This window comes from Struthio camelus, chromosome 10, assembly GCF_040807025.1.
Source record: "Struthio camelus isolate bStrCam1 chromosome 10, bStrCam1.hap1, whole genome shotgun sequence".
NCBI lineage: Eukaryota > Metazoa > Chordata > Aves > Struthioniformes > Struthionidae > Struthio > Struthio camelus.
In genome coordinates this window covers 7,090,062-7,115,477 of record NC_090951.1, presented here as the reverse complement: position 1 = coordinate 7,115,477, position 25,416 = coordinate 7,090,062, and positions in this window count along the sequence as shown.

Genomic DNA, 25,416 nt, shown 5'->3' with positions numbered 1-25,416 from the left:
AAACTTGAAAAATTGGTCTTTGGTAGTGCCTGAAAAGAGACATGTGCTTTCTTCTTTACAACGCATCAAACATTTGTGCTCAGGATTCCTGCTGAAACCCAGGTTGCTGTAGCTATGTTTGACCAGATAATGCCATTAAACAGAACTGATTTATTTTATAGTTTTACAGCATTACTGCTGGAGAGTGAAGGCAGGCAGGAGGCTGGCTCAGCGCACAGGGGGAGGGAGCAGCTATCTGAGGAATGCTGCCCTTGATTTCAGTGGAGACAGGGTTTCACCTGGTGCACCTCCTCTTTCTGGCACACACCTCATAGCTCCCTTGCACCAGCTACACCACAAATCAAGTGGCCATGAATCTAGACACACGGATGCGGAACTAATTAGGATCCTCTGTCTGCTCCATTCAACACAGGGAAGTGTGCTGTGAAGCTGGTATACAAGTGTCCCGTGAGCTGTCATAGTAAGGCACATTTATTTTTATGGGCCATGAAAGAAATAGTACAACTTCTCACTTCCTTGACCAAACCAACAAAAACCTATTTCTGCCCTGGATGGCTAAGGGTGATCTCCAGCAGGGTTCAAACTCACGTCTCGGGATCCTCAGCAACATACTTCAGCTGTTTTAATACTGTACCCCCATTTCACTGTAACAGTTGGCAAAAACGGTGGGGTATTGTGGTCACAGTTGGTTTATCCCCATTTCTGTTGGGCCGTAGCTGTGACACCTGAGAGCATTGCGGGTGGCCTGTTCAACCAGAGAGGCAAGACACTTCAGCTCTGTTATTTGCCTTCCTTCAGGAACATTCAAGGACTAACATTTTGTAGCTTGTGTGTGATAGCTTTATAACATTCCTAAAATATTGATGGAAATCCATACAGCATGTGTGGAGTAGGATATTCCCCACCCCAGTCCTTTGCTAGCGTTATCCTAATCCAGCATCCAAAACCTCTAGAACAAAAGCTTTCCTCTGGTGGAAAGCATCTCCCATCCAGAGATTCCTCTCCTATATTACAGCATAAGAGACTTGCCCCAAGAGGGTTCTTATTCAGGCAGGCTTCTGCATTTAGGCTACAGGAGTATTTGCTATATATAGGTGAGATTATGTATTCCCCCTCATGGAGCTAGATGGTATCTCAAGGACACGCCTCAAAGAGAGCAGAAGGAGGAAGCTATTCCCTAGCCCGGGAAAGCTCAAGAACAATTCCTCCCTATTTCTGTTTTGCTCCAATACCAACAGCAAACACTCACAAGCCCCTGCTCCTACAGGGACTCGGTCATGCTGGGGTGGTGCAACAGTTGGTCTTTGTCTTTCTCCACCCACTAGTTTATGAGGCTAAACCCTCATGAGGCTCAGTAACCACAAAAGTGCCCGGCACCCCCTCTCGCCTTTCCACGAGCTCACGCTGCAAGCCATGCGCGCGAGCTGCGCTACATGTGTTTCTGGGTATGGAGTCTGACTGGAGTCCAGGAGAGTTGTGAATATAAGTTTCTGCACAGTGAGAGGAGAGAAGACACAGATAGAAAGTGTTTTTAAAAAAAACAACGAACACGGAGAATAAATTGCAAATAGCAGAGGTACATAATTTGTGGTTAGAAAGACTGAGTGCTAGTCATTATTAAGTATCACCCATTTCTTTCCTCCAAACCTATGTATGAAAGCCAGGAACAAATAATATTTTTATAAACAGGGAGGAGGTTTTCTTTTTTAAATTAGATTATGTTAAAAAATAATCTGGGAAGACTGAGTGAGATTGTACCTATACAGAGAAATTATTATACAGCCAAGTGAATCATTAATCCAAATATAACATATAACTTTACAGCAAACAAAAGCCAGACATATTGAAAGTGAACTGTTTACAATAACGAGTTACATATTAAAATGTATGTATAATTGTAACCTTCTGTTAATACTCTCAAAGAGAAGAAACACCAGTTCTAGGCTCTGTAATGATGTGTCTTAACCACGCTCAGTGAAGAGCTCTGTATGTAACAAGAGCAGCATATACAAGAGGGATTCTTGTAGAAAAAAAAAAAAAAAGAAAAAATTGCTACTATAAAAGCGTTTAGCAGGAATTGCTCCATCTTCATTTGTCTATATCAAAGGAATTCATTGTCATCTCTGGAGATAAACTTGGGAAGAAAACATGCTTTATTGAAAGCATGACATATGATTTAATCTGATCTCACCAGAATTTCATTCTAGCCCTAAGAAGGTTGCCCTGGTGACATCACACTTTACATCATGTCATCAGCCCACAGGCACCCATTGTAAACTCTAGAACTAGAGACTCGGTGCTCAGCAAGGGACAGGAAAACACACATATTTTAGACAACTGATCGGGGAGAGCAGATAAACACATCTTCCATCCCCACTGCTACAAGAGGCCCAAGGCTTGGCCTCAGTTTACACTGACTGGCGCCACTTCCTCTAGAAAGGTGTCAGAGACAAAAGCAAAGCCCCACATTTACACTGTCCCAAGCTTCTTTCCCAAAACTTTGGAAAGTACTCGACAGAGTAACTGTGATGCCTTCTACTGTTTCATCAATCCAGCCACCACAAACACTTTTGCAAATAGCATAGGAAGCAAAGAAATCAGGTTTCTGACTGCCTTCTCATTAAGAAATGAATTAGAAAAGCCTTATTGTCGCCCTTTAAACTGGGGTAATAGGGGGATGGACATAAGAACACAAGGAGAATAAAGATTCCCTTGAATTCTCCCTTAGCTGCTACCACCACTGACCGGTTTGGCCTCCTACAAGCACGTGGTAACCAGTGCCAGAGCTCTGCTCCACCAAGAACCCCCGAATGAGATTTGCGTGCGTATCTGCTGCTCTCTCAGGGCTCACATAAACCAGGCAATACAATCAAATAACCAACTCCTTTCTCTCTCCCATAACGATTCCACATTTCGGTCAAAGGGAAAACACTTATCCTCTTGAAAATAACCTTACCAAACCCCATCCTTTTTGCTCCTTCTGGGCTGGAGCCTGATTTAAGCCTGTCAAGTGTCAGCCTGGCCTTGGGCCAATAGACAGCACGTGGGCTTTGCTTGAGCCCAGCCCAGGCATCTCTTCCCAGCCCAGGCATCTCTTCCCAGCCCACTTGCAAGCACCAGGTAAACACCAGTATGCATTTCCATAACTCCAGTTTGCTGTCACACCAGTGCGCTGCACAACATGTGCCCAAGGGTTACATGTTACATAAACTCTGCGATTCTAGTAAGAGCTCTTATGGCAGTGTTTGGTTATTATGAACTGGAAAACCAGGAAATACAGCAGTGCAGAAGAGAAACAGGAAGAGACCTTATTCAGGGAGAAAAGCTCCAGCTCTATTGCATCTGCCCCATACAAAATCACAAAGTCCTGCAAGATCTACCAGGAAAATAACAGAAGACACAAACAACACAATACTTGCATGTAGCACATGCACACACATTCCAAGGCAATTTCAGTGTACTCATTTTTCAATATTTTCCATCCCACTGAACAAATAGGTGGGACTTAAAATTCCTCAGACTACGTAGAGCACTAGTTTCCCCAACACAGAAGAAGAATTGAGCTTCTCTTACCCCCTTTTCTAGAGCCAGACACAGGCAAGCTCCTCTGCCAAGTACTTTGGGTAAGTGAGAGACTCACCCCTCAATTGAATGAGGACAATGAGAAAGTGAAGATTGACTTGCTCGTTATCACAAGATTCCCAGCTGCCTAGCACACACATTGGGAGGATAATTTCAGAGGAGCTTTGTTGCAATGGCCCTTCGTTTCCAATCAGTAGGCATCATCACAGCTGGATAAGAAGCTAACACAAATACTAGCATTCTAGTCATTACAGTGACATGTAATACTGCAATTTTCTGGGCTATTGATTATTGCTGTTCTGGCATTCTTACCCAAAACACTGGAGGAAATCAGGTGGAGAATGAAAAAAAAGGTGGATTTAGCATGCTGCTGAACTGGTTAAAATACCTTTGCTGAAAAAAAGCTGCCATGTCAAAATCATAACTTTGAGCCAAAAAGTATGAATTTTATGACAAAGGTTTTGCAGGTAGTTTGGGGATTTGTGTCTGGATGTCCAACTTGCCAAATTAGCTCCTTAGTCACCAAACTATCACTTATGCTCCCTCAGGTTGTACTTTACTTAATTTTAGTGCAGTTTCATTCTGAGCTCCATCACAACCAAATTTTTGAAAGATCTCAAAAAATAAAGTGGTTTTCTATCCCTATCCCTTCCTCGGTGTTCAAACAGAGGGAAACAACTATCATAACCTCTGTGGGGACTTTATTGATAACATAAAATGGTACGTTTTGCTTTCAAGACTTTTCTTACTACAGTCCAGAGAAAGAGGATGTGAGTCAGAAGCTTTCTGCTCAGTTTCACTTTGTTCATTTATTCACTTAGGTTTACTGAAACCTAAATAGCTGTGAGAGCTAGAAGTCCCGAGGCACCTGTGTTCTTTAATACATAACTTAATTTCCAAAACAAATAATTGCAACTACGTTTCTAAGCGTCACCCTTCCCGGGGGGTCTTATGCATATGCAAAAATGTAAAAACTCTTCACACCAGCACTCCTCTGAAGCTAACTGTGCTTTCTGTTTCACAGGGATGCACTCTCTTCCCACCAGGTCTTCAGCTCATGCAGTTATTTCTACACCTGCATCATATTCAGATAGTTTACTCCCAGTTAGGAGACACCAGCAGACCATTGGTGCCATCCACGCCAGACCACTCTGCAAAACTCTTATGCACAGAACAGATCTGCCTTAATGTAAGACTGAGGTTGCTCAGATACCCCTCAGAGAAAGCTTTGCAATTGTAAAGATTTAGTACTTTGAATTTTTTGGAATTGGACCCTTCTCACTTTAGCTTTAATGTTGACCTAATTATACAGGGCCTTGATGCCACCGTGTGTAACAATTTTGACTTTGCTTGTTATGCAATTCCTACAACAATATTTATTCACAAGCCATTTCAAATAAAACGTGTTGTTTTTATTGAGCTAACATCAAAGCCGAGTTTGTAGATCGTACTGGTTTCATTTCCATGATATGCATATCCATATATTTATGTGTGTATATATGTACACATGCGTGCACTTGCACAAAAGAAAACATAGCACAGGGCTATTAATAATAACAACAAACAACAACGGCTGATTGTGATTGGGGATCTCACTGCCTGCGCCTGGCTGTGTGCCGTTCACATGGAAATACATGCACGGCACAGGTATGGCCGCAAAGCCACCCAGCAGCACGCAGGGCCTCACCACCCTGCTCCGGCCCCAGCGGGGCCGAGCCTGCTGTGCTGCCTTGCCAGGGACGCCATTGTGTCTAGTCAAGTCAGATCCCATTTTCTCCTATCCAGACTATCAGCAGTTTAAGGCAAGGGTCCATCTCTTTCAACATGTCTGTAGCCCTGTATGCATTTTTACTGCTCCTTCTTTCACATGTAATGATGACCTGCGGGGTGGAGTGAAGATATGGTGGCCATATGGTGATACATCAGTACCTTCTAAGACAGTGTCTTAGATAATTCAAGATGCTTGCCAGAAGCTTTTTGTTATTTTTTGTCTGCAAGAGATCACTTCTGGCAGGCTAAGAGAAAGATGAAGACGTTTTCTTCACAGCCAGTGCGCCACTTGGGATACTGAAGCATTCCCAAACACAACAAAACCAGTCCACTTGTATACCTGGAATGACTGCCTGTGCAAGAGAACATCTAATTTTTCCTTTTGTTTGATAACAGTTGAATCTTTTTAAAAATCAATATATGCTAATGAATGGTTACAGTCATCTTAGCCATGATCATGTCAGTACACCTAGAAGTAAATCAGTAAAAGTGTCCCTCTTTTAAAATAGTAAAAGTTACCCTCTTTCTCATTTCCCTAATCTCCTCCTTCCCCCCATTCTTCCTTAAAAAGTGGAAATTGAACTTCTAAAAAGAACAGTAGATGAAAATCAATACCAATACTGAGCCATAACATGGAACTTCATGCCAAGACATACTGAATAATATTGATTTGTCTAAAATATATGCTCATGACATCAAGCCCTTGCATTTTGAGCCATTTTTACTTTTGGACTGTAAAATCCTCGCATCCTCTAAAATCCCATACAGTTGTCCATATTCTTCCTCTCTCTCTCTCTCTCTCTCTCTCTCTCTCTCTCTCTCTCTGTCTTATTTTTTCAGATCTGAAGGTCTGCATAAATCTTCATACTCTAGGTCAGAGAAGAGTTATGATCCAGAAATAATGTGGGGTTTTTAGTTCCTTCCTTCAAGGAAGGAACTAAATATAAACTATTTTTGGTGACAAATATTCAGCAGTTTGGGAAGATGGGACTCAAATTCTTCTATTCGTTACTCATCAGCATGGGAGAAGAAAATAATAGCTAGAAGAGCTGAAGATCCTCTCATCCCTTTCTTGGTTCTACACTGCCCATAGGGGCCCAGTTCAGCATGAGGCAGCGTGGGAAACGTGAGGAGGTAGAGCTGAAGACCTGAACTAGAATAATATTATACATACTGTTGTCGTATGTACATGGGACAAACTGTGAGTCTTCAGACATTTCCCTGCAGACTCAATTTTTCTTTTTGCCAAATGTGAACCCTTCTTGCACAATACAAAGATTTCCCAGCAGAGGTGGCCTGGGCAGCATCTTATTTTTTCATTGCCAGCAAGTATTTCTGAGAAAGGCTAGAACAGAGCGTGCCAGAATCTGGAATTAGATACAAATTAATTGCATGTAATTACTCAAGAGCATCAAGTATCTTTGGGGGATTTTACACTTATTGTTATTGTAATGATGTACAATTTGCAAATACAATTATTGTAAATTACTCTATTGATAACTTCAGCCTCCCTATTGTGTGCGATCACCTTGCCAGATTTCTCATGGTCTCCCAAAACAGGGGTTCTTTAACCATGGGGAAGACACAAGCAAAGTGGAAAATTGATTGCTGCTCTCACAATGGCGTTCTCTGTTACTGAGAAGTGGGGAGTTGGTAAATTATTAGCTTACAATTAAAATGACTCTGCAACATCTAAGAGGTCAAAGTCATAAACAAACTTTATTTTTGTCTTTCACCAGAAGCCTACTAATAATAAATCACTAACACTTAGTTTCCAGAATACTTGAGGCAATGCTAAATCTGAGCAGTGTTACCTCTTTGACTGTATTGCTCATTTTTTAATTTTCTATCTCTTACCATTTCATGCAAGCTAGGACCACCAATGATCTCAAAGGGAGGTGCTGAGAGGCCTAATAAACTGATGCAGAAAAACCTTTCAAAAGTCAGTTTTTATACACATATGAAGAACTGTTAAACATTTTTCTTCTTAAGCTGGCTACAGGCTGTAAATAAGTATCAATATTCACAGATGCAGACTAGAGATCTGAAAAACAAATTCTCTTTTTTCATGCACACAAAAATCTGTGTACAGCTGCTTGTGTATCCATTCACCTACACTAACTGATGATCATAGCTGGCACTTTTTGACCTCAGAAATTTGACTAGGCATGCTGTATTCTGATACTTTAGTTTATTCTTTGGTTGATAAAACCTGTAGAAGAAGTAGGGAAAAAACTATATCCCAGTTAGATGGGAGAAGGCGAGATGCAAGGCAAACAAATTCTGAAGAAGCCAAATGGGGAAAGGGAAAACATTTGAAAGGAAAATTCTTTCTCTCAAAGATTTGTTCCTTTCCCCCCAGACAATATGTTCTTCTGGCCTCTTCCCTGCACAAGAGTTGCACATGCTCTTCTGCATAGCCTTTCTTCTTTACGTTCACTTTCTATCAAGCCAATTTTCCAGTTATGCATCTTTCTTCTCTGATCCAGCTCCTCTTTTCCATTAGAAAGCCCTTTCCTCCCACTACTTATTTTTTTTCTTCCCAGCCTGCTTACTTTTCAGCATGGCTTAAAGTGTAGGAAGGAAAATTCAGGTTAGATGTAAGGAAAAACCTGTCTGATGGTAAAAAAGAGAAGCACTGAAACAGATTGTCCAAGGAGGTTGTGGAGGCTCCATCCTTGGATGGTTTGAAGGATGAATTTGACAAAGATGTGCTGGGGATTTCCTAAGTACAGCTGGTCTTGCCTTGGGGCAAGGGGGTGGACCAGAGGACCCCTTCAGATCTCTTCCAGCCTTACATTTTTGTGATTTCTCTCACCTCTCCAGGCTTTGAGTATATTGAAATGGCTCACAATTTAAAGCCAAAGTATCTCAATGCTTAATTCAAACTTGACAGCACCGGAAAACTACGTAACCTGTACAGACTATTTTTCCAGGGTCATTGTACTTACATCCAGAAAGGCGCTGGCACAGGCACACACAAACACACACAGTGTTGTAAGAGGTGTGCTCATCATTTATTTATGAAGTTTATAATCTGACACTTAAAAAAATGATCCTAACAGGCTCCAGCATTCCACAGTTGTTGAAATGTCACCTTTCAAATACAGATATTGATTTACAGTTTGAGACCAAGTACATGGTATTCTGTACTAACAAGCCTGTACAGCTCTACTCGCAGAGAAGGAGAGGGCTAAGTCAGGTTCGGTGTCATTTGCCAGACCTTTGTCAGGCACTGCATTTTGTGTGTGTGTGGTTTTCTTTTTTTAACATCAGGCTTGAATTGGGGAACCTGTAGACATGAGCCTGTTCTCCCTGGGCAACTGGACTCCAGTGTCACAGTGAAGAGAGCCAGATTAAATGAGAAGATAGTGGTAGATTTGTATTTTGAACCCAGAGTACTACAGACAGAGTTTCTGAAGGAGGCAGGTGCGGGGAGACTCACAAACAACAAGGTCTAAAGGAATCCTGGTCCCTTGGAGAAAGCTTGGTTGCTTCTCTGGTCCATTAAGAAACCATTTTAATCTCCAGCCCCTCCACAGTTTTACTGAGGTCTCAGGGCACCTGATTCTACCACTGGTTGACAGTTCCTCAAATATGGCGTCATTTTGCACCATATAGCATGCTGACCCTTTCAAAATAATCACCCAAAGTGGGATAACCCACCTGGAATGTGTGTTGTCTGAAATGCTAAAAGTTGGACTCACAGATCCCGGGAGAACGTAGAAGCTGGCATGCAGGGAATGAGTCCAAAATGTCAGTGGCAGCGAGCTGACCACCGGGGAGGCAGTGAGAACAACGTGATAGCTATATGAAGCATAAGACTTCAAATAATCACTTTGCTTCATTTGCATGGAGCTGATTTCCAGATCAGAAGGCAAAATCTCAGTTCCAGCAAAGCCAATGGCAAAATTCCTGCTGACACCACTGGGACCCACAGAAAAGTTTTCAGGACTTAACATGAATGTAAACTTCCAAAAATGAAATCCCTAATGAAGAACTCTGTATATTTTTCATCACATTTCCATTGGTACTAAGCCAGGTACAACACATGACTATAGTTGCTGCTACTTTTTAAGCAAATTTATAGCTCCAGTAGTTTGTCTCAGGCACTGATCATTGTCTAAACCACTCTGATCACACAGTGAATAGACCAATAGACATTCCCTAATCTCACCATCCTTTAAACACAGGATACAGTCTGGGATGGACTCTCCTTTCTGAGGGTCCTGGCTGTGGTTTGCTTACTGTGGTTTTAACTGCTGTTTTGCAGAACATTTAGGCCTGGGTATCTCACTTGTAAAGAGCTGCACATTCAGCTGATAACGCCCATGGCTTCAGCATGACACAATGACTTACCTTCCCTGCCTGTGCATTTTTTGATAGAGAAAGAAAATACGTTACTAAGATCAGGTAAATTTGGGCTAAGCAGGAGGTACTAGCTGATTCTCTCAAAATGTCCTCTTTTCTAGGCCTCTAGCTTGGCTAAATGCTTTACTTAAAAATAATAGATTTCCTTTAGATGCTTTGGTCCAAATTTTCTCTTCCTACTTATTTAAAGGAATGAGCGCTTGGTGTCCAGATGTTATTTGCCAAAAAGTAAGCTGGAAGACACACTGGAACCTTTTTCTCATATTTCTAATCCAAAGCAATGACGTTAACTTTGCTATATCATATCAAAGAACTTTCATTTAGGCCCTATTTTCCAAAAGAGGTTTTAACATTTCACTTTCTGATCCCACACTTCACTTATTTATTTATTGTGGTGCTTTGCGGTGGTGGTGGCTGCTCGATTGCACCAGTGGAAGGATGTGCAATCAAACTTGCAACGAGACAGTAGTCTCTGATTGTCATCAGCTGCAGCTCATTATTCTCTCAAGGATTCCTTGTGCCAATCGATGATAAACAATGTGTAATCACTTGCAATTGATTGCAAATCAGATTGCATAGACTGGCATGTGGAGTCCTTGAGGGAATAATGAGCGATGCCTTTTGCCCATTGCTGGGTCTGTAAGGCCCACATGCCATTATCCGAACGCTCTTCTCCACTGCCTGCCTGAAATGCTAAGCATATTCTGCAGAACGTATCAGGTCAAGGTTGTGCTTATATTTGGCGCGCGTCATCATGGCCATTCGTTTCTTTTTGGTCTTGTCACTCCTCGTGGGTGCTCTACGGCTGTATTTCCCTGGTACATTAGCCTCTGTGTGAAACTCGAGAGACAAAATCTGAGGGGGGAAGGGAACACTTATGGTCCAGTCCATCAACAGCGCACCAAGCCTTTGTATTTTCCCTGTCAAAAGTGGGATGAGTTTGAGTCCCCTTCAAAACTGCTCAGTTTTGGAACACTTGTTTGAAAAATGACCTGGCAAAGTAACAGAAAAATAAGCCCCTGCTGACTTGGCCCAGAGCTGAGTACGATATGTGATGAGTTCAGCTAGGTTTCACTATTTAGACTTACCTTCTAAAGGAGTGTTAGTGAGCTCTGCTCTATAGACCATGGAAAACATCACAAAGTGGGGTGAAATTTCACCACGAAGCGGTGAAAGCATGGTAAAAATAATAAAAAATGGCAAATATTGTCAGTAGTTGCTTTCTGACTGCTGACAGCAGCTGCCACCAAGCATAGCTGGTACTTGTCATTTACAATGCTGGTAACTGAACAATAATATTTTGATTTTAGAAACATTTTTGTTTATCTACTTTCTAAATACATTATTATTTATCAGTTTCACTCCCAGCTGCTAAACAATAGCAGATCTCTGGGTCAGAAACATTTTGTTAATCAAAGAGGTTGGTGGTTCTTCCGCTTGAAGAGAAAAGACCATTCTCAATCACTTCTCTGTCTGGAGGTTTTGATGCTTCAGGTTTAGGTCTATGTGAGGCTGCAATGATCTCATTCCAAGTACTGATCTTTGAGCAGGACATGAAATCCCATCTGATTTCCACATGAAAAAATAAGCAAACAACAGATCTCTGAAAAAATACGCATGGAATAGGCTGTTTAACTGAGCTCACAGCGGTTTTTCTGACTGCCAGCAAGTAGGGTCTTGGCTTGATCTTTGTATTTAAACGAGAAAAGAACAGCATTAGCATTCACTGAATATTTTGATTGAGATAATCATCTCTATTGATAACATACTTCCTTTAAACATCTGTAAAGCAATCAATAGGGAACTGATGCAGTGCTTTAATCTTACTTTACAATCTGGTTCTTGCTAAGAAGTTCTGAAATCATAATGGACATAAAAGTAGACTTTTAGGGAGGTGAAGCTCTTCTAGTAAGTGTCCCTTTTAAATATATTTTAATGCCTATTTTCTGAAGAAAGTTTTCCTTATGACTGATGTAAACCAATGTAGCTCCACAGCATTCAATAGAATTAACTGACTGATTTACCCAAATATCAGGGAGGTCAGAAAACAAATTACTCAATGAAAAATACACAGCTAATAATTAAAGAGATGCCTTGCTTTTGTAAATCATTTTCCAAGCGTTTCATTAATAGTCATCAGGGTGTTAAAGTACAACTTTTTGAGGCTGCAGTATAGGTTGCAGTTGCTCTTCTGTGAGTATCACAACAGCTATCATTAATAGATAATGCACAAACACTATCTGTAGCAGATTTCAGAACAAATATATTCCCAAGGGAATTTGCCCTTCAAAACCAAAAAGACTCATGAATTTATTTCAAGTTCTTTTCCTTCATCGACCAAAACTGGTATACCAACTAAGGAAACATGTAGACAAGTTTGGGTTTTTTTCCCTCATAACCTCAGTTGATAAACAGAAGGATCTGTGACTCAGGTTTTAAGTACAGTCATCAGAGATCTGAAGTCTCTCAGAATTCTGCAGTATTTTAAAAGGTCACATATTTGAGCAGTTGCTTTGAATTACCTACGTTAGAAGCAAATTCCCAGCCACTCACCTCACAAACTCAAGAACATACTCTAAAAATATGTGAAGCTTCTGAAACATTATATACAAAATGCGAGCCAGAGTGTTTTTGGAAAGGCAGGAGCAATTTCTCAGCTGGTGGGAGTTGTCACAGCGCTACGATGGCCAGCAGCAATTTACACCGTCTACCTTAATGGCTTTTGAGCCAGGCCCTTCTATCCTTTCCAAAACGAATTTTGCTGGTTGAATGGAAACGCTCAGCTCCAAGCGGCACTAGCCAAGGGTGAGGGTATGGTGTGATATTCCCAGGCAAGGGGAGACACAAGAGCCACTGCTACTGCTTGAGCTAGACAGACAACTTTATATTGGCTTTCTTACCTGTCTACAAACAGGACTTCTGGTAAAGTGATACTGAAATATCAGAGGTGCGGATGGTACGCTGATAGCTTCACTATGCCCACAATGTCTTGTGTAAGAGGAGCTGTGATGTGGCGCGAATTATGGGAGACGGCCTGCATGGCTTTATCTATTTACACTAGAGCGTTTGTATGACAGATCCAGTGTTTTATCTGTTTCTCTTCTGTGAGTCAAAACGTTGGCTAGTTTGCAAACAGAGCGCGCACGGACGTTCTGCAAACCACCCGGTAAATAATTATACCCAAGTTTGCATTAACTACTTTTCCTTTCTGCAGTGTGCTGATGGAAACTTGCAACTGGTGAGCATCTGTGATGGGTGCTTGTTTTTTCTGGTTTTTGTCTTACTGTAGGAAAAGGCAAGTTAATAACTAGCGCCAAAATAGATAAAACATAATTTGTTCTTGCTTTGACATTTGTTAAGGATTTTTAAGCATTAAATAGTAAAATTAGAGCTATAGTTGTGGCTATAGCTAAATAATTCCAGCAACTGTGTAGCATGATGAAAATACCATAGCAAGATTTATGTCTTCAGTGTGATAGTAAAGAATATACAAACTCTCTTACACTGAAGAGTCTTTCCCTATGTCTATATATTGTTTGCTGTGTTGAGCAGCTCTTGCTATCCGAATGCGAACAAACTGTGCACATTAGAGAACTGGACAAAATTGTCCAGACAAATGAAACAAGATTACTTTAAACCAATGTTAAAAATAAATACAGCATAAAATATGGAGTGGTGAGAATGATGTTTATGCCTGGAGATGGATTCAATTTAGAGTTAGTCTGGGTTTTGAGGTTCGAACGAGAGAGTTAATTAAGACAAGGATTGTGTTCTACTGCAGTGAAATCTCCAGGAATTTCAGACCCTCCTGGCCAAAACCTCCTAAGAATCACTGTTTTCATGAGATTATATGTATAGTATATACAAATGGAAGCAGAACATGTGTGCTCCTCTGGGCTTGGAAATGACTTAGAACCAAAAAAATGAGAGTTCAGATTTCAAAATCTAGCTTAGCTCATTCTTCCCTAATGTTAACAAATTCAAGAAAGAAAAATATATTAAAACATTATGAAAGTGTGAGAAAACAGATTTTTAACTTGAACCATGGAAAGATGACGGTTCCCTATCACTGGCCCCTGCCTGTGGCCTATTTAACTTGCTACTAGTGTACATGGCCTTCTGTCAGTCCTAAATTGCTGAGCAATGTGATATATCGGCGGAAAGCACCCGGAAAACTTTCCTGAGTAAAGCTGAGATTTAAAGATCTAGTCTTATAAACAGCAGTACCCTAGCCCACAGTGTACAAGAGAACTTTTTTTTAGGTTTTCTGAGCAGAGGCACCATTCTTTACAGCGTTATGTAAGTAGCTTAGAACATTTTTGATTCAAATCAAGTTAATTTTTTAACTTCTCCTCTGCAAATTTTCTGAAACTTTTTCTTGAAGATTCTGCTACATGCCGTGTATTATGGAAATTAATAAAGCTAATGAAATCAAGTGCTGTTGGTTCATATGCAATTCATCAGTCACACATCTCTTTTTGGTTAATTTGCACAGGTTTTGAACCTACTTCTCACTTACACAAAAGTCTCACTCTGGTAGTTTAAGAAGTCCTAGTAAGAAAAAGAATCCATTTTGTGATGTACCATAAAATATCTAATAGCAATGAATGATTATAGTCGCAAGAGCTATTTTGGCTGCAGTAGTGCTAGTTCCCCAGGCCCAGGATTAACACCACTTTCCCTATGTCTGAAGAACATAGCAATTGCCAGGATCCCACAACCAGCAGTGACTAAAACCAGATGTTTCAGCACAAAAAAAACCTCTCATTAGGCTCACAGGGAACGAGCTTGGAAAAACTGGTTTGCTTGTTTGTTTGTTTGTTTTAACAAAGGGGAGTGCAAATGCACCTGAGTGCAAATGCAAATTGAGCTTTCCGAGTTTCATGTTGATACAGCAGAGCCTAAAGGAAATGACAGAAATACCCAGCCAACAAACAACCCTATTTAGTTTGTGGTTTCGGGGCTAAACTCCAACCCTTGAGGATCACCGAAGGCAAGTTCACTTCAGAAATTCTGCTCTTTGGAAATTCTGCATTTTGTAGTACAATTCCAAAATTGTCGAGGCTTGGTAGATCTCAAATTTCATTCTGAAGGACTCGTGTATGGCTACCTTCATAGCCAGCTATTTCGTTTGTTTAAAATTGATATTAAGAAGTAAGAGATGATAAGCTAGAGCTCTAACCGGACCACAGACACGTGTCTTCAAGTCAGATAGGTTTTCAAAAAGTAGCAGTAAAGCAGGAGAACACGAAGCTCAGCTCCAGCAATGCCTCAAGTAAAAACACCACCCAAATAAGACAGAGGGTTGTGGGTGCTCTGGCTACGGATAAAAGAGCTTACTTCAGAGACGAGGAATGAAGCAAAGCATCTCGGTTGCAGCAGTTTGCTTTGAAAGTTAAGCCCCTTCTCGAGGCAGCCGTGGCGCGGCCCATCCGTGACGGAGGCTCGACCGCCAGGCACTCATAATGAATTAAGGGCTACCACTAGGCACATAGTAACTGAGGTGAATATCCAAACATTTTCAGTCATGGACACATACTTCAGTAATTTTTTCAGCCATGTCTTATATTTTTCTGGCCATCAATTTAACACTAAAGATATTCTGGGTTTATGGGTGACTGTTCAATCCCGGCCCTGGGCTGAGCCACTAGGCGTCAGGATGGCCCCTAAGTGGCCTCTGTCTCAGGAAGAGCAGTGTCAGGACAGTCTGCCTACGGGGGCAGGTACTCAGGGCTAAAGCGTGTGGAAGCAGCGTGCTCCATAAGCCGCCCTCGCACTGATCTGACAGGGTGCAGGACGAGAGGAATGAACGTGCATGGGGCATCCTTGCCAACAACAGTATCTGCCTAACTTCCAGCAGGTCACTTCATCTCACCCATGCTGTCTCTGCAGAACGGATAAAGCAGATTCCTCTTGGAGGGACCGAGTGGAGCGAAGGTCCTCAGATATCCTGAGGGGTCTGAACTATGCTGAACCCTGTAACAGTAAGTGGAGAGGGAGAGCCCCCACTTCCTTCCTACTTGCCGAGTTAAAGACTACAAGAGCCAGGACACTGAAGTTAGAGAGAAACACTCATAGAGGAATGGGATCCCAGAGGGATTATGCATTTTCTGCATGAATAATCCTGTGTGATTCCACTCAGGGGCTTTGTCCAACATCATATTCTCTACATCTGGGCTTTGGCAGCTGGAAAGGTATGTTCAGACATGGCACAACAAAGCAGCTCAGAAAAGCACACCAAACAGCAGTGAACGTGTGTGTTGTGTGTTGTGTGTTGTGTGTTTAAATCAGGGGCTTTTCCATTTAAAAAAAATTCCAGTGAAATAACAAGTGCTTAAAACATGTATTATTTATTTTCAACAGAGTAAAAGAGCCCCTACAGTATTTTGAAAGAACGTCTGTTTTATAGGTCTGCAGTGATAACATGTTGGAAGTAACTAACAATTATGTTATTTTTGTCCTCGCTAATAATGCTCAGGGAGCAATTGATGTTTCTTTTAGAGTTAATAAGAAACATTTGCGGCAAAAGCAGGAACTGTGGAGATAAAGCAATTGGCAAGAAATAGTACGTTTAAATACCATAAAACAGCCAGTATCCAAACAGGTGTGAGATAAAGTGGTATAAACAAACTACTCTGTATGCAGCCCATCACACAGCAGAGTTGTGTAAAAAATTGCATGAAATAACTTCACTCCTATTCAGCCGAAAATATAACAAAACCGATCCTTGTGTCTCCTAATTAGCCTTAGCAGCTGAGAAAACATTTCTCATGTAGAAATTTCTAAGTTAAGAGTTGTTCTGTAAAAATGAAAAACAAACAAAAAAAAACAGTCAGATGTACAAACCTTTTGGAGAAGCCATATCTGAATTTTGGAAACCTCTCCACCAGTTAAAACCAGTTATTCCACGTCGGCTGGTGGCATTACAATAACTAGATGAGGTCTATGTTATTTTTATTGGTGCTGCTATCACAAACACATGGACGTTTGCCCTTTCTTCATCCAAACATTTGTCTGCATTAGGGGTTGTTTGGTTTAGATTAAAGATTTTCTTTTTTTAAGACCAGTCAAATGCAAAAGTAAATCAGCACTAGCAGACATAAGGTGAAAATAATTACACATGCTCACATGACTGATAAGCAGAACTATGGAAAATGGCTCACAACAAAACCCACCTGGTTTCTGCAGCTCTTACAAATTAGAAGCCACAATAGGTTCACTGAAAGGTTTGTCAAGATTCATTGACCTTTTGGGCTAGTCAGGCTACCTGTGGCATGACGTTTTTATTTAACCAGCATGTGAATTTGTTCAGCATGGTGAACAAATTTAGGTGAGATGATATGATTTTTTTTAATGAGTCTTGCCCACTGTCTTTGGGTTCTTTCAAATTCAAGTTAAAATAAGTCAAGGATTTATGTGTACTAGCGTGCATGTAGAAATCCCATGGAGTGAAACTGCTGAATTTCAGACAGGTTTAGTAATCAGAGCTTCCAAACGCTCCTCTTTGTAATGCTCTTGTTTGTGAATTAGGTCCCTGAACCCAGCTCTATGCTGTCCAAGCTGTGCAAAAAGCCAAGGGAAACAGCATCTCTTCTGCGATTGCTTTTCTGGCCTGTAGTGCAGAGTGTGAGCTGGAAAAAGCTGCCTCTCCACTGATACTCTCTGCTGAGAAACCTCTTCCATGGTTTGTGTTACATATAGCATGGGGGAGTCTATAAACACAATGGCTTGGTTCCCACCTGGTGTTAGGACTAAGGGAAACAAGATCTATAATGCCAATATTTGCTTCTCCTCTGACCTTCTGCACTGCAATGATTCAGCTTGCTGAACCAGAGGGGCTAGTCTTGAGATTACAAGACCTTTTTGGTTAAGATCTCCTTCACAGTCTCCATACACTAAGATTACTCCAGACCAGCTGTCCATGATCAGGAAGAGATGGCACCCAATCACATTCAGGTGAGCACCACTTTTAGTTCAGAGTCCCTTGGCATCAGTCTCAAATAGGACTCGCTGGGCCAAGTCACACACAAATAAATATGGTGTTACAGAAGAACGTGGCCCTGTGGCTCCACAGAAGCTCATGTCGCTCGCTTTTGAGGTCCATCACTTCAGGCACGCTGCATGGACAGAGCCAGTGGACACAAGATAAAGGTACTCCCACAAGAGGCCCACACTGCTCGGTGGAACACAGCCAGAGCAGCCCCATGCTGCTCAAAACAGAGATGCAGGTGCAACACCAAACAGATGTGAACTTGTTTTGGCTGCCCAAGTACCCTCCTGTGCTCAGAGAGGTGCCAGGACAGCCGAGAGTTGGTGTGAAGTCTTTGCAGCGTATCGCGTTGCACAGTGTATACATGCCCTATAAGGGCAGAGATGTTTAGAGAAAAAACTGATATAGCACAGACACACAGAAATGGGAACACTGCTTTTTCAAGTTGGCTCTTTTCTGCTAACCACCGATAGATACGATAAACTCCCAGCACTGCTACTAATAAGTAAAGGAAAGGAAGCCAATGTTCTTTTATACTCTGACACATGGTGCGTTTTGGTTTCACTCAGAGTAGCAAACCTTTTTTCCTCGTAGCAAGTATTATAAATAGGCCCACTTCTTATCAGATCCTCCTCTTAATGTTTTTCATTAGAAAAACCACAGTTAATTTTAGATAATTGTTAGAGATAATCTCAAATTTGTGTGTAATGTATGCCCCAGTTCTAAGAAAAACATGACATTGGGGAAGGTACTGCCTGCCTAACAGCTTTTCATTTACAACACTGCTATGAGATCTCTTGTTCTTGTCAAATGAATTCTTGTGTCTTAGACATTCAGACTCCTATCTCTCAAAGCAGATAAAAATTTAAACTTGCTTAGTATTTATTGTCTTCTATATTTTGTAACAGCTTCTGAGCAGTGTGTTCAGGGACTGAGCACATGTTCTACCAAACAGAAGAAAAAGGTTTCCAAACAGTGTATGCCAGAATTTGCAGTGACGTATCTGACTCTTTAAGCTCTCCTGCGGGAGTCAATTTTACTTTATTTGACAGCAGCGACATTTGCTGCAAGAATAAAGACAATAGTTGTTTAAAAAAAAAAGCACGCGTGTCACCCAGTGCTATCAAACAATCTGCTCTGCATTGCAAGAGATTTAAGATGAAGTGACTAGATTAATTTCCAATACCAGGGAGAAAAAGTGTTTCTAACCCTGGAGGAGGAAGGAGGTTCATCTACCAATAAGAAAGGATTACAAGTGGACTGCAAACATTATGTTAAGCCTTCTGGAAAGGACAAGAAGCAAAAACAAAACATGACAAGAGTCTAGAAAAACAGCATTATGAGAAAAAGGGAAACAGTTACATATCTCCTAGTGCTTTTCAGGAGACTGAGCAGGTTTCTCTTCTGAAGTAGGCTTTTGTTTAAAGCGTGATGCTTCCAGTCCAGTTTTATTCTATCTAGAAGTAAAATTGCCAAATACTGCTTGAAAAGTATTAAAATATGCATAAAATAGAGCAGTATATAGGCTATAATATGCAAGATATAAAAATAAACAGTGAAAAGCAGTCTCAGATCTTCTACTTTAAACAGATAAAGAAAGGCAAAGGGGAAATTAAAGGTGCAGTGGTTTCTTTGGGTGCCACAGGGTGGTCAGAGAGAAACGGGAGGGACTGCAATATCTCGGTCTTCCTACTCCCAAGCAGAGACCTCTACACCCTGAACAACATTTAGTTTAACATATGGGGCTAAAAGTTGCCAGTTGTCGTTGCTGAATTCTCACAACATTTTATAGGCTATGTGCCTTGAGTGTTGTGTTTTTCTGGGCAAATTAATGGGAAGAGCTCTTCTTGGCACACAGAAATAGTAGGACATTCTAACATGCACTAAATTTCAAATCTGCCTTTAGAAAAAGCCAGCTTCCTTTATAAATTGTCTCCTCCTCACTGGCAAAGGTGAGTGAGGTCAGGCAAAAAAGCAAAACACTAGCCTACTTTTAACTTTGTGAGGAAATTTTAAACCCCATAAATTTCAATAGATTTTGCCTTTTATTGTGAAGTCCTGGCATATTTCTAATAGCAAGTTTTCTAAACAAAGTTCAGCTCTGCTATTTTATACTCACTGTTTATGATCTGTGTGAATGGACATGTATCCAAGTTTATAGCTGACAGCCCAATCAGAACGTCAACTAGGCTAGAAGTCTGGAAATTTTTGGGGTCTGTCCCATTTTTCACTCCCTGTCATCCATGGAAACCCATAGCTTAGAGATCTTCAGATAATAGAGATCATGGTGCTTTCACCCAGTGTTAATTGTTATTTTAAATCAGCAGGCATATGCTTTTTACTCTGATGCATATTTGTAAAAAAAAAACAGCTCACTTCCATATACTCACTTGTGAAGGAGAATAAAAGGAAGGTTGATAGCTTTATTCATATACAGTAGTTCTGGTAAGCCTCATTTCTGATCTTGCTGTTCCTGTCTTGCACCTCAAACGAACTGCAACTGCTAGTAAGATCTGAAGGCATAGCGTTTTTAATGAAGTGATACATTAAACTAATTTTCACCTGTGATCAGAAGCCTTTCAGTGTAGACTTAAAGAAGTTAAAAGTTAACGTAACAGACTAGCTAGCCTAGGGTATTTTAGAACAAAATATTCTGCTCTTCAGAGCCGATTATTCTTGTGGCTGCATTAGCAAATTAAGTGAAGGGAAAATACAAACAATACATATAAAAAAAACTTTAGGCTCTTCAAAAATATCCACTAGATCATAATGCATCAACAACAAAATAGAATACTGCCTGCTTTAAGATTTCAAAAGTAGAAACTAGTAGGTTTGCACAAGTTCATTGGTCCTAACTGTCAGCATAGGACTCAGACCAGCAAAGCTCTGTGGAAAAAGCCGTGCTGTGAGCGAGTACTTCACTGTAAGAAACTTTGTGAAACACAAAAAATGGCTCTATTTCCTGTTTTAAAACTATAGGCACTTATTTGACAGCAAGATGAGTTTGACCAGAAAGTCTATACTGGAAAATCTCAAACTTCAACTCTGTATAGCCCATTAACTATTTAATAATACTAGTAAAAGGGCCAAACCATTGGCTGTACTCTACTGTCCAAGGACAAGAATAATGTCAGCGCTGAAGAGGCACATTTTGTTTGCTGAAGCATACAGCATGCTGCCAAAAGGAACTGTCCGTTGTGTCTCTCATCACAGCAGCTATCACAGAAGGGTTTGTAACTCCTATCTCTTGACTGCAAAAAATATCCTGTAACAAAAGATAAAGAACATTGTTTAAATGTGAGTTTTTTCAAACATCTATGAGGTGACTTATTTGCAGAAAGACAGGTGTGGATTCCTTCACCTCTCCTCTCCTGTTATTAGGAGGAAGGGAGGGGTGAAGGAAAGGAGGACCCCTAAAGAATCCTGCAAGGGGTGTGAACCAGCCATGCAGAAAGCACGGAATCTGAGAATTGTGATTTGTTTACTCCTTCCTTTCATGCCCCATGCCAAATTCAACTCCACCATAAGTGTGGACCAAGACCACAAACTTCAGTGGGGCTCCATTGGACTGATGGCACTGAAAGAGACTAAAATTTTATCATACTGGCTCCAAAATGTGCTTTCTGTTCTGGTCTCCAACCTCAGTTCCTCCACAGCTGTGTAAAGACGCTAAGGCTAGTGCACACACTCACTTGCAAATGGTTACAAGCTGCTTTTTGCACTGTATGGCACTGCAGAACAAAGGATTGTGGAAGTCTACACTCAAATAACACTCATGAGTTACCTACAGCTGTGGGGCCCCACAGGGGACAAGTCTGCATTTCATCGTCCACCTCTAGTGCAATCAGAGCCTAGTAACGACGATGACCAAAAATGCATCCCACTTTCCAAGTACAGCATACCAGAGTGGTTTTGGCATTGCTGCTCTAAACAAGACACTGATTAGCTAGTAATCAGCCAGCGATTAGCAAAGACAATTGGGTCACCTGAAGTTCAGCGTGTGTACTGTTTGCTGGGAGGCACAGGAACGCTAGCAGCATGAGCAGACCTCCTGATATGAGTGTCCACTGCAGACATCGATTCAACAAGCTTGGTTTGGAAAACCAATTTCTATCCCATAGAAGTTTAAGCATAAATATTGCTAAATACTTCTGCAAAATTGCAGAATCATGATACTGACTGGCTTTATAAGCATCATAAGGTGTAGGTTACTTTTTTTTTTTTAAAGAGTTTCTCTATGTAATGCAATCAGGAACACTGATTTAAAGAACCACCATCTGTTATTCAAAGATTACCAAAGAGTTCTGCCACAGTGTTTGACAGTCTAACCACTGATCATTCAGTATGAGATCTAGAGGTACCAAAAATTGGCTGACAGCTGATTTGCATAAAGGGCAATCACACAGTAGCCTTTTCTGAGCACAGATACACCAAGAATCAAACCTGTAGCTGATTTCAGTCAGCAGGTTTTCACTAGAGGCCAGCTGACCACTCCACATTTGTGGTCCTCCTCCTGTTCCAAATCAAAGCTTGTATTGACTTTGGAGAGTCAAAGTTACATCTTGTGAAACCTGTGAGTCCTGTAAGTTCATCACTTTTACTCTTTGTACCACCTTCTAGACTTAAAGGAAAATCAGCAAGAATGTTCCACCCACTTCAAAAACATGGTTAAGTTTATACCCAAGGCAATTTCACTGTCTTCACATTACCTACAGCATCTAATCCAATTGCTGGGCTAGAGATATCCAGGGTCATTTATCAACTCATCACTAGCTACATCTGAAATCTTTATCTTTCTGCATGGAGGTAGTGGGATTTATTTGGTCCCACCTCAAAGTGGGGGGAGGGGGGAGTGGAAGTCTCCAGTGATGGCATCATCTTCTCCTTGCTAAAATGGTGGCTGACTATTCCTGCCAGAGAACGACTGTGTTAAATGTATGAAAATGTTGTTAATTTTTGGAGTTTCTGTATGACTAACAGCACCAGAAACTTGACCTTTAAGTGTCTACCTAAGGGTTTTAATGCATGGCTATACAACCAGCATTTTAAGTGGCTTGCATTTCCTGATAATATGAATTATCTGCAACTGGACTTCTTTCTCCTACTTCAAACTTGCTTACTGTTGACTTTTACGAAGATTGTCATGTAAAATTGCAGTAAACTTTTAAAACTTAGTTTTTAGCCAGGTTTAAAAAAAAGTCCTCTGTGAATCTGACCTCTTTTTCCTTGCCATATCTTTTAGTGGGTGTTACAAGAAAGCAGCTCTTCAGTTATTACCAGCAATGACTGCTTTGTTAAAGTACAATATTTGAAGTAAATAAATATTTCAGAATATGAATATTTCCCAAAGTTAAGCTGAGTCTAGAAACTGGAAGCACCGAATCCAAACAGAGTTAAATTAAACTGGAGCAAATACGGACAAACCCTCAATCCAAGAGGCAAAATATTTTTGTTTCCACTCTCAAAGACACTAAAAATATCCTGGCATGGCAACATTGTTGTATCATATCAGGCTTCAAGTATTATATAAAGTCTGACAATGCTGTTCTGGAGACATTCCTTGCATCAGGTCTGGATCTGATCCCCAGTACCAGGCAAGCTTGCTATCCTAGCACAGTAAAGTAAGTATTGCTTGCATTTAATCAGAAGGTGTTCCTGTTCCAGGAAAGGCCAGGGACTGCAGGTTCAGGAGATGGCTTCCTTCTCTGAAGGAGTCCCAGCAGGGGTTGCTATGCTGTGGAAATGGTGATTGAGACCAAGGCTACTTGGAAGAGTTACAAAGAGTTACTAGTCCTGGTCCCATCCTCTCCCCCAGCATCTCTTCTTTCTCAGGGGAGAAAGGGGTACAGAAAGCAGTACGTCACTTGCATGCATCTGCGATGAGATATGGAGGCATGGCTACCTGGCTTTGGGTAACAGAAAATATTTTGATTTTGCCATGTACATGCTGTTTTAAGCTAATGCATCTGCAGAAATGCGACCTCAGATTAAGAAAACAGAACTGAGGCCTATAGGGATTCACAGGAAGTAAAGCAAATGGAGAGGAGAAATTTTAAGTTCTTTCCTTGCCAAAATTACACATACCCACCATGTCCGTGCCAAGCCAGTGCCTGTTCTCAAAATCATGCCTATAGGGCTGAGGGAAAACATCACTGTAATTATTACAGAACGATTAAAGACTAGTTACTTAAGGGAAAAAAGCACTGGAAGAGCAGGGCTGATTTATAACAGCACCACTATTAGCAAGAGACAACACTCTAGAAGGGGCGAAGAGCAGTAGGAGAAAGCCGAAGGGGAAGAAGGTGCGACAAGAAAAGGCTGTTGGCAGGAAGCAGTCTCTGTGCTGCTATACAAAAATCAATTTTCTCCTCAAATGGAAGTGGTTAAGAAATGTAATCAACCATCTCAGGTTTCCCCCCAGCCACCCCCCCCCCCAAAAAAAAACACACACACCACACCAACCCACCTTACCCACTCTCTATGGAATGAGACCAAGGCTGATCAACGTGGTGCCTTTGGCATGAATCATCTTGTGCCCAGAAAGAGCATCAAAGCTGAGATGGAAAGCTGTTACAAACCCTTATTGAGCAGGATGCCTATACTTTTAGTTGCAAAACGTGTGCGCCTTTGTCTACTGTTAGGAACATTAATATATATGGACCACAGAGTCTTCTGTAACCTTTAATGTGTGCTTTTAGGCAAGATAAAACTGTTCTTCATGTTGCATCAAAGCTCTTCAAGGAACAGTAGGTTTTGGCTTTAAATTTATTTTCATGTTTTGGCCTGAGGGGCCTCTTTGCCCCTGACAGAGGCTGAGGTAGCAGCCCTGGGAGTTCACCGTCAGGGAACAGAGGCAAACAGAAGAGAGCACTTACCACTACGGTCACCTGCTACGCATGGAGGGGGTGCTCGCTGCAGCACACAGCGGGGCAGCGGTGCGTGCAAGATTTCTCGAGGTGATTTGGATGGCTCTTCTCCCATCATTCCAGAAGCGAGAAATGCTTAGGAGGGGTTAGGTAACAAACCAAAAACTGACATAAGGGAAGGAGGAAACAGCAAGAGGGCAGCCACAAAAGGGAATCTTTGTCTGGCTTGACAGAGGCTGACTTGCTACTGCACTGGGATCAATACTAGGATTTCGGATTTGAATACTTCCGATATTAAACAGCTTGAGGCAGTCCACTGAAAAACACAGCAAACCCAGGGCAAAGATAATAATAGATACACGAGAAGAACGACAGACAGACAGAGCTTGCCTCATTCCTCAGCCTGTTAATTCATATTTGGCTTATGGATTTTCTTGCCCGTTGTGGTTAAGAAAAAAAAATCCTAAGATGACTGTTGAGCAGATCTCCTAAAAAATACAGCCAAAATATCAGTTTACCTTGCAAGAGGTTTCTCTGTAAATAGGAAACACTGTCCTTTTGAAACTGGAAGTTCACCTCTCCCAAGCGCACCTCTCCACTGCCAGTCATGTGTTTCAAGTGCAGCAGGGCTAAGAGGCTCTGTAAAACCCAAGGACTGATTATACTCAGAGCACAACACAGCCCTGACTATTATGTAGCAACTTAGCTGGTATATAACTACTTTTGAGGAAAATGCATTGCAGAACAACATCAGTTCTCAAAGATTTACGTTATTAAGGAAGATTAAGGAATTTCACTCTGGAAAAGAGACTTCACAGTGACCTAATTGAAGTTTTT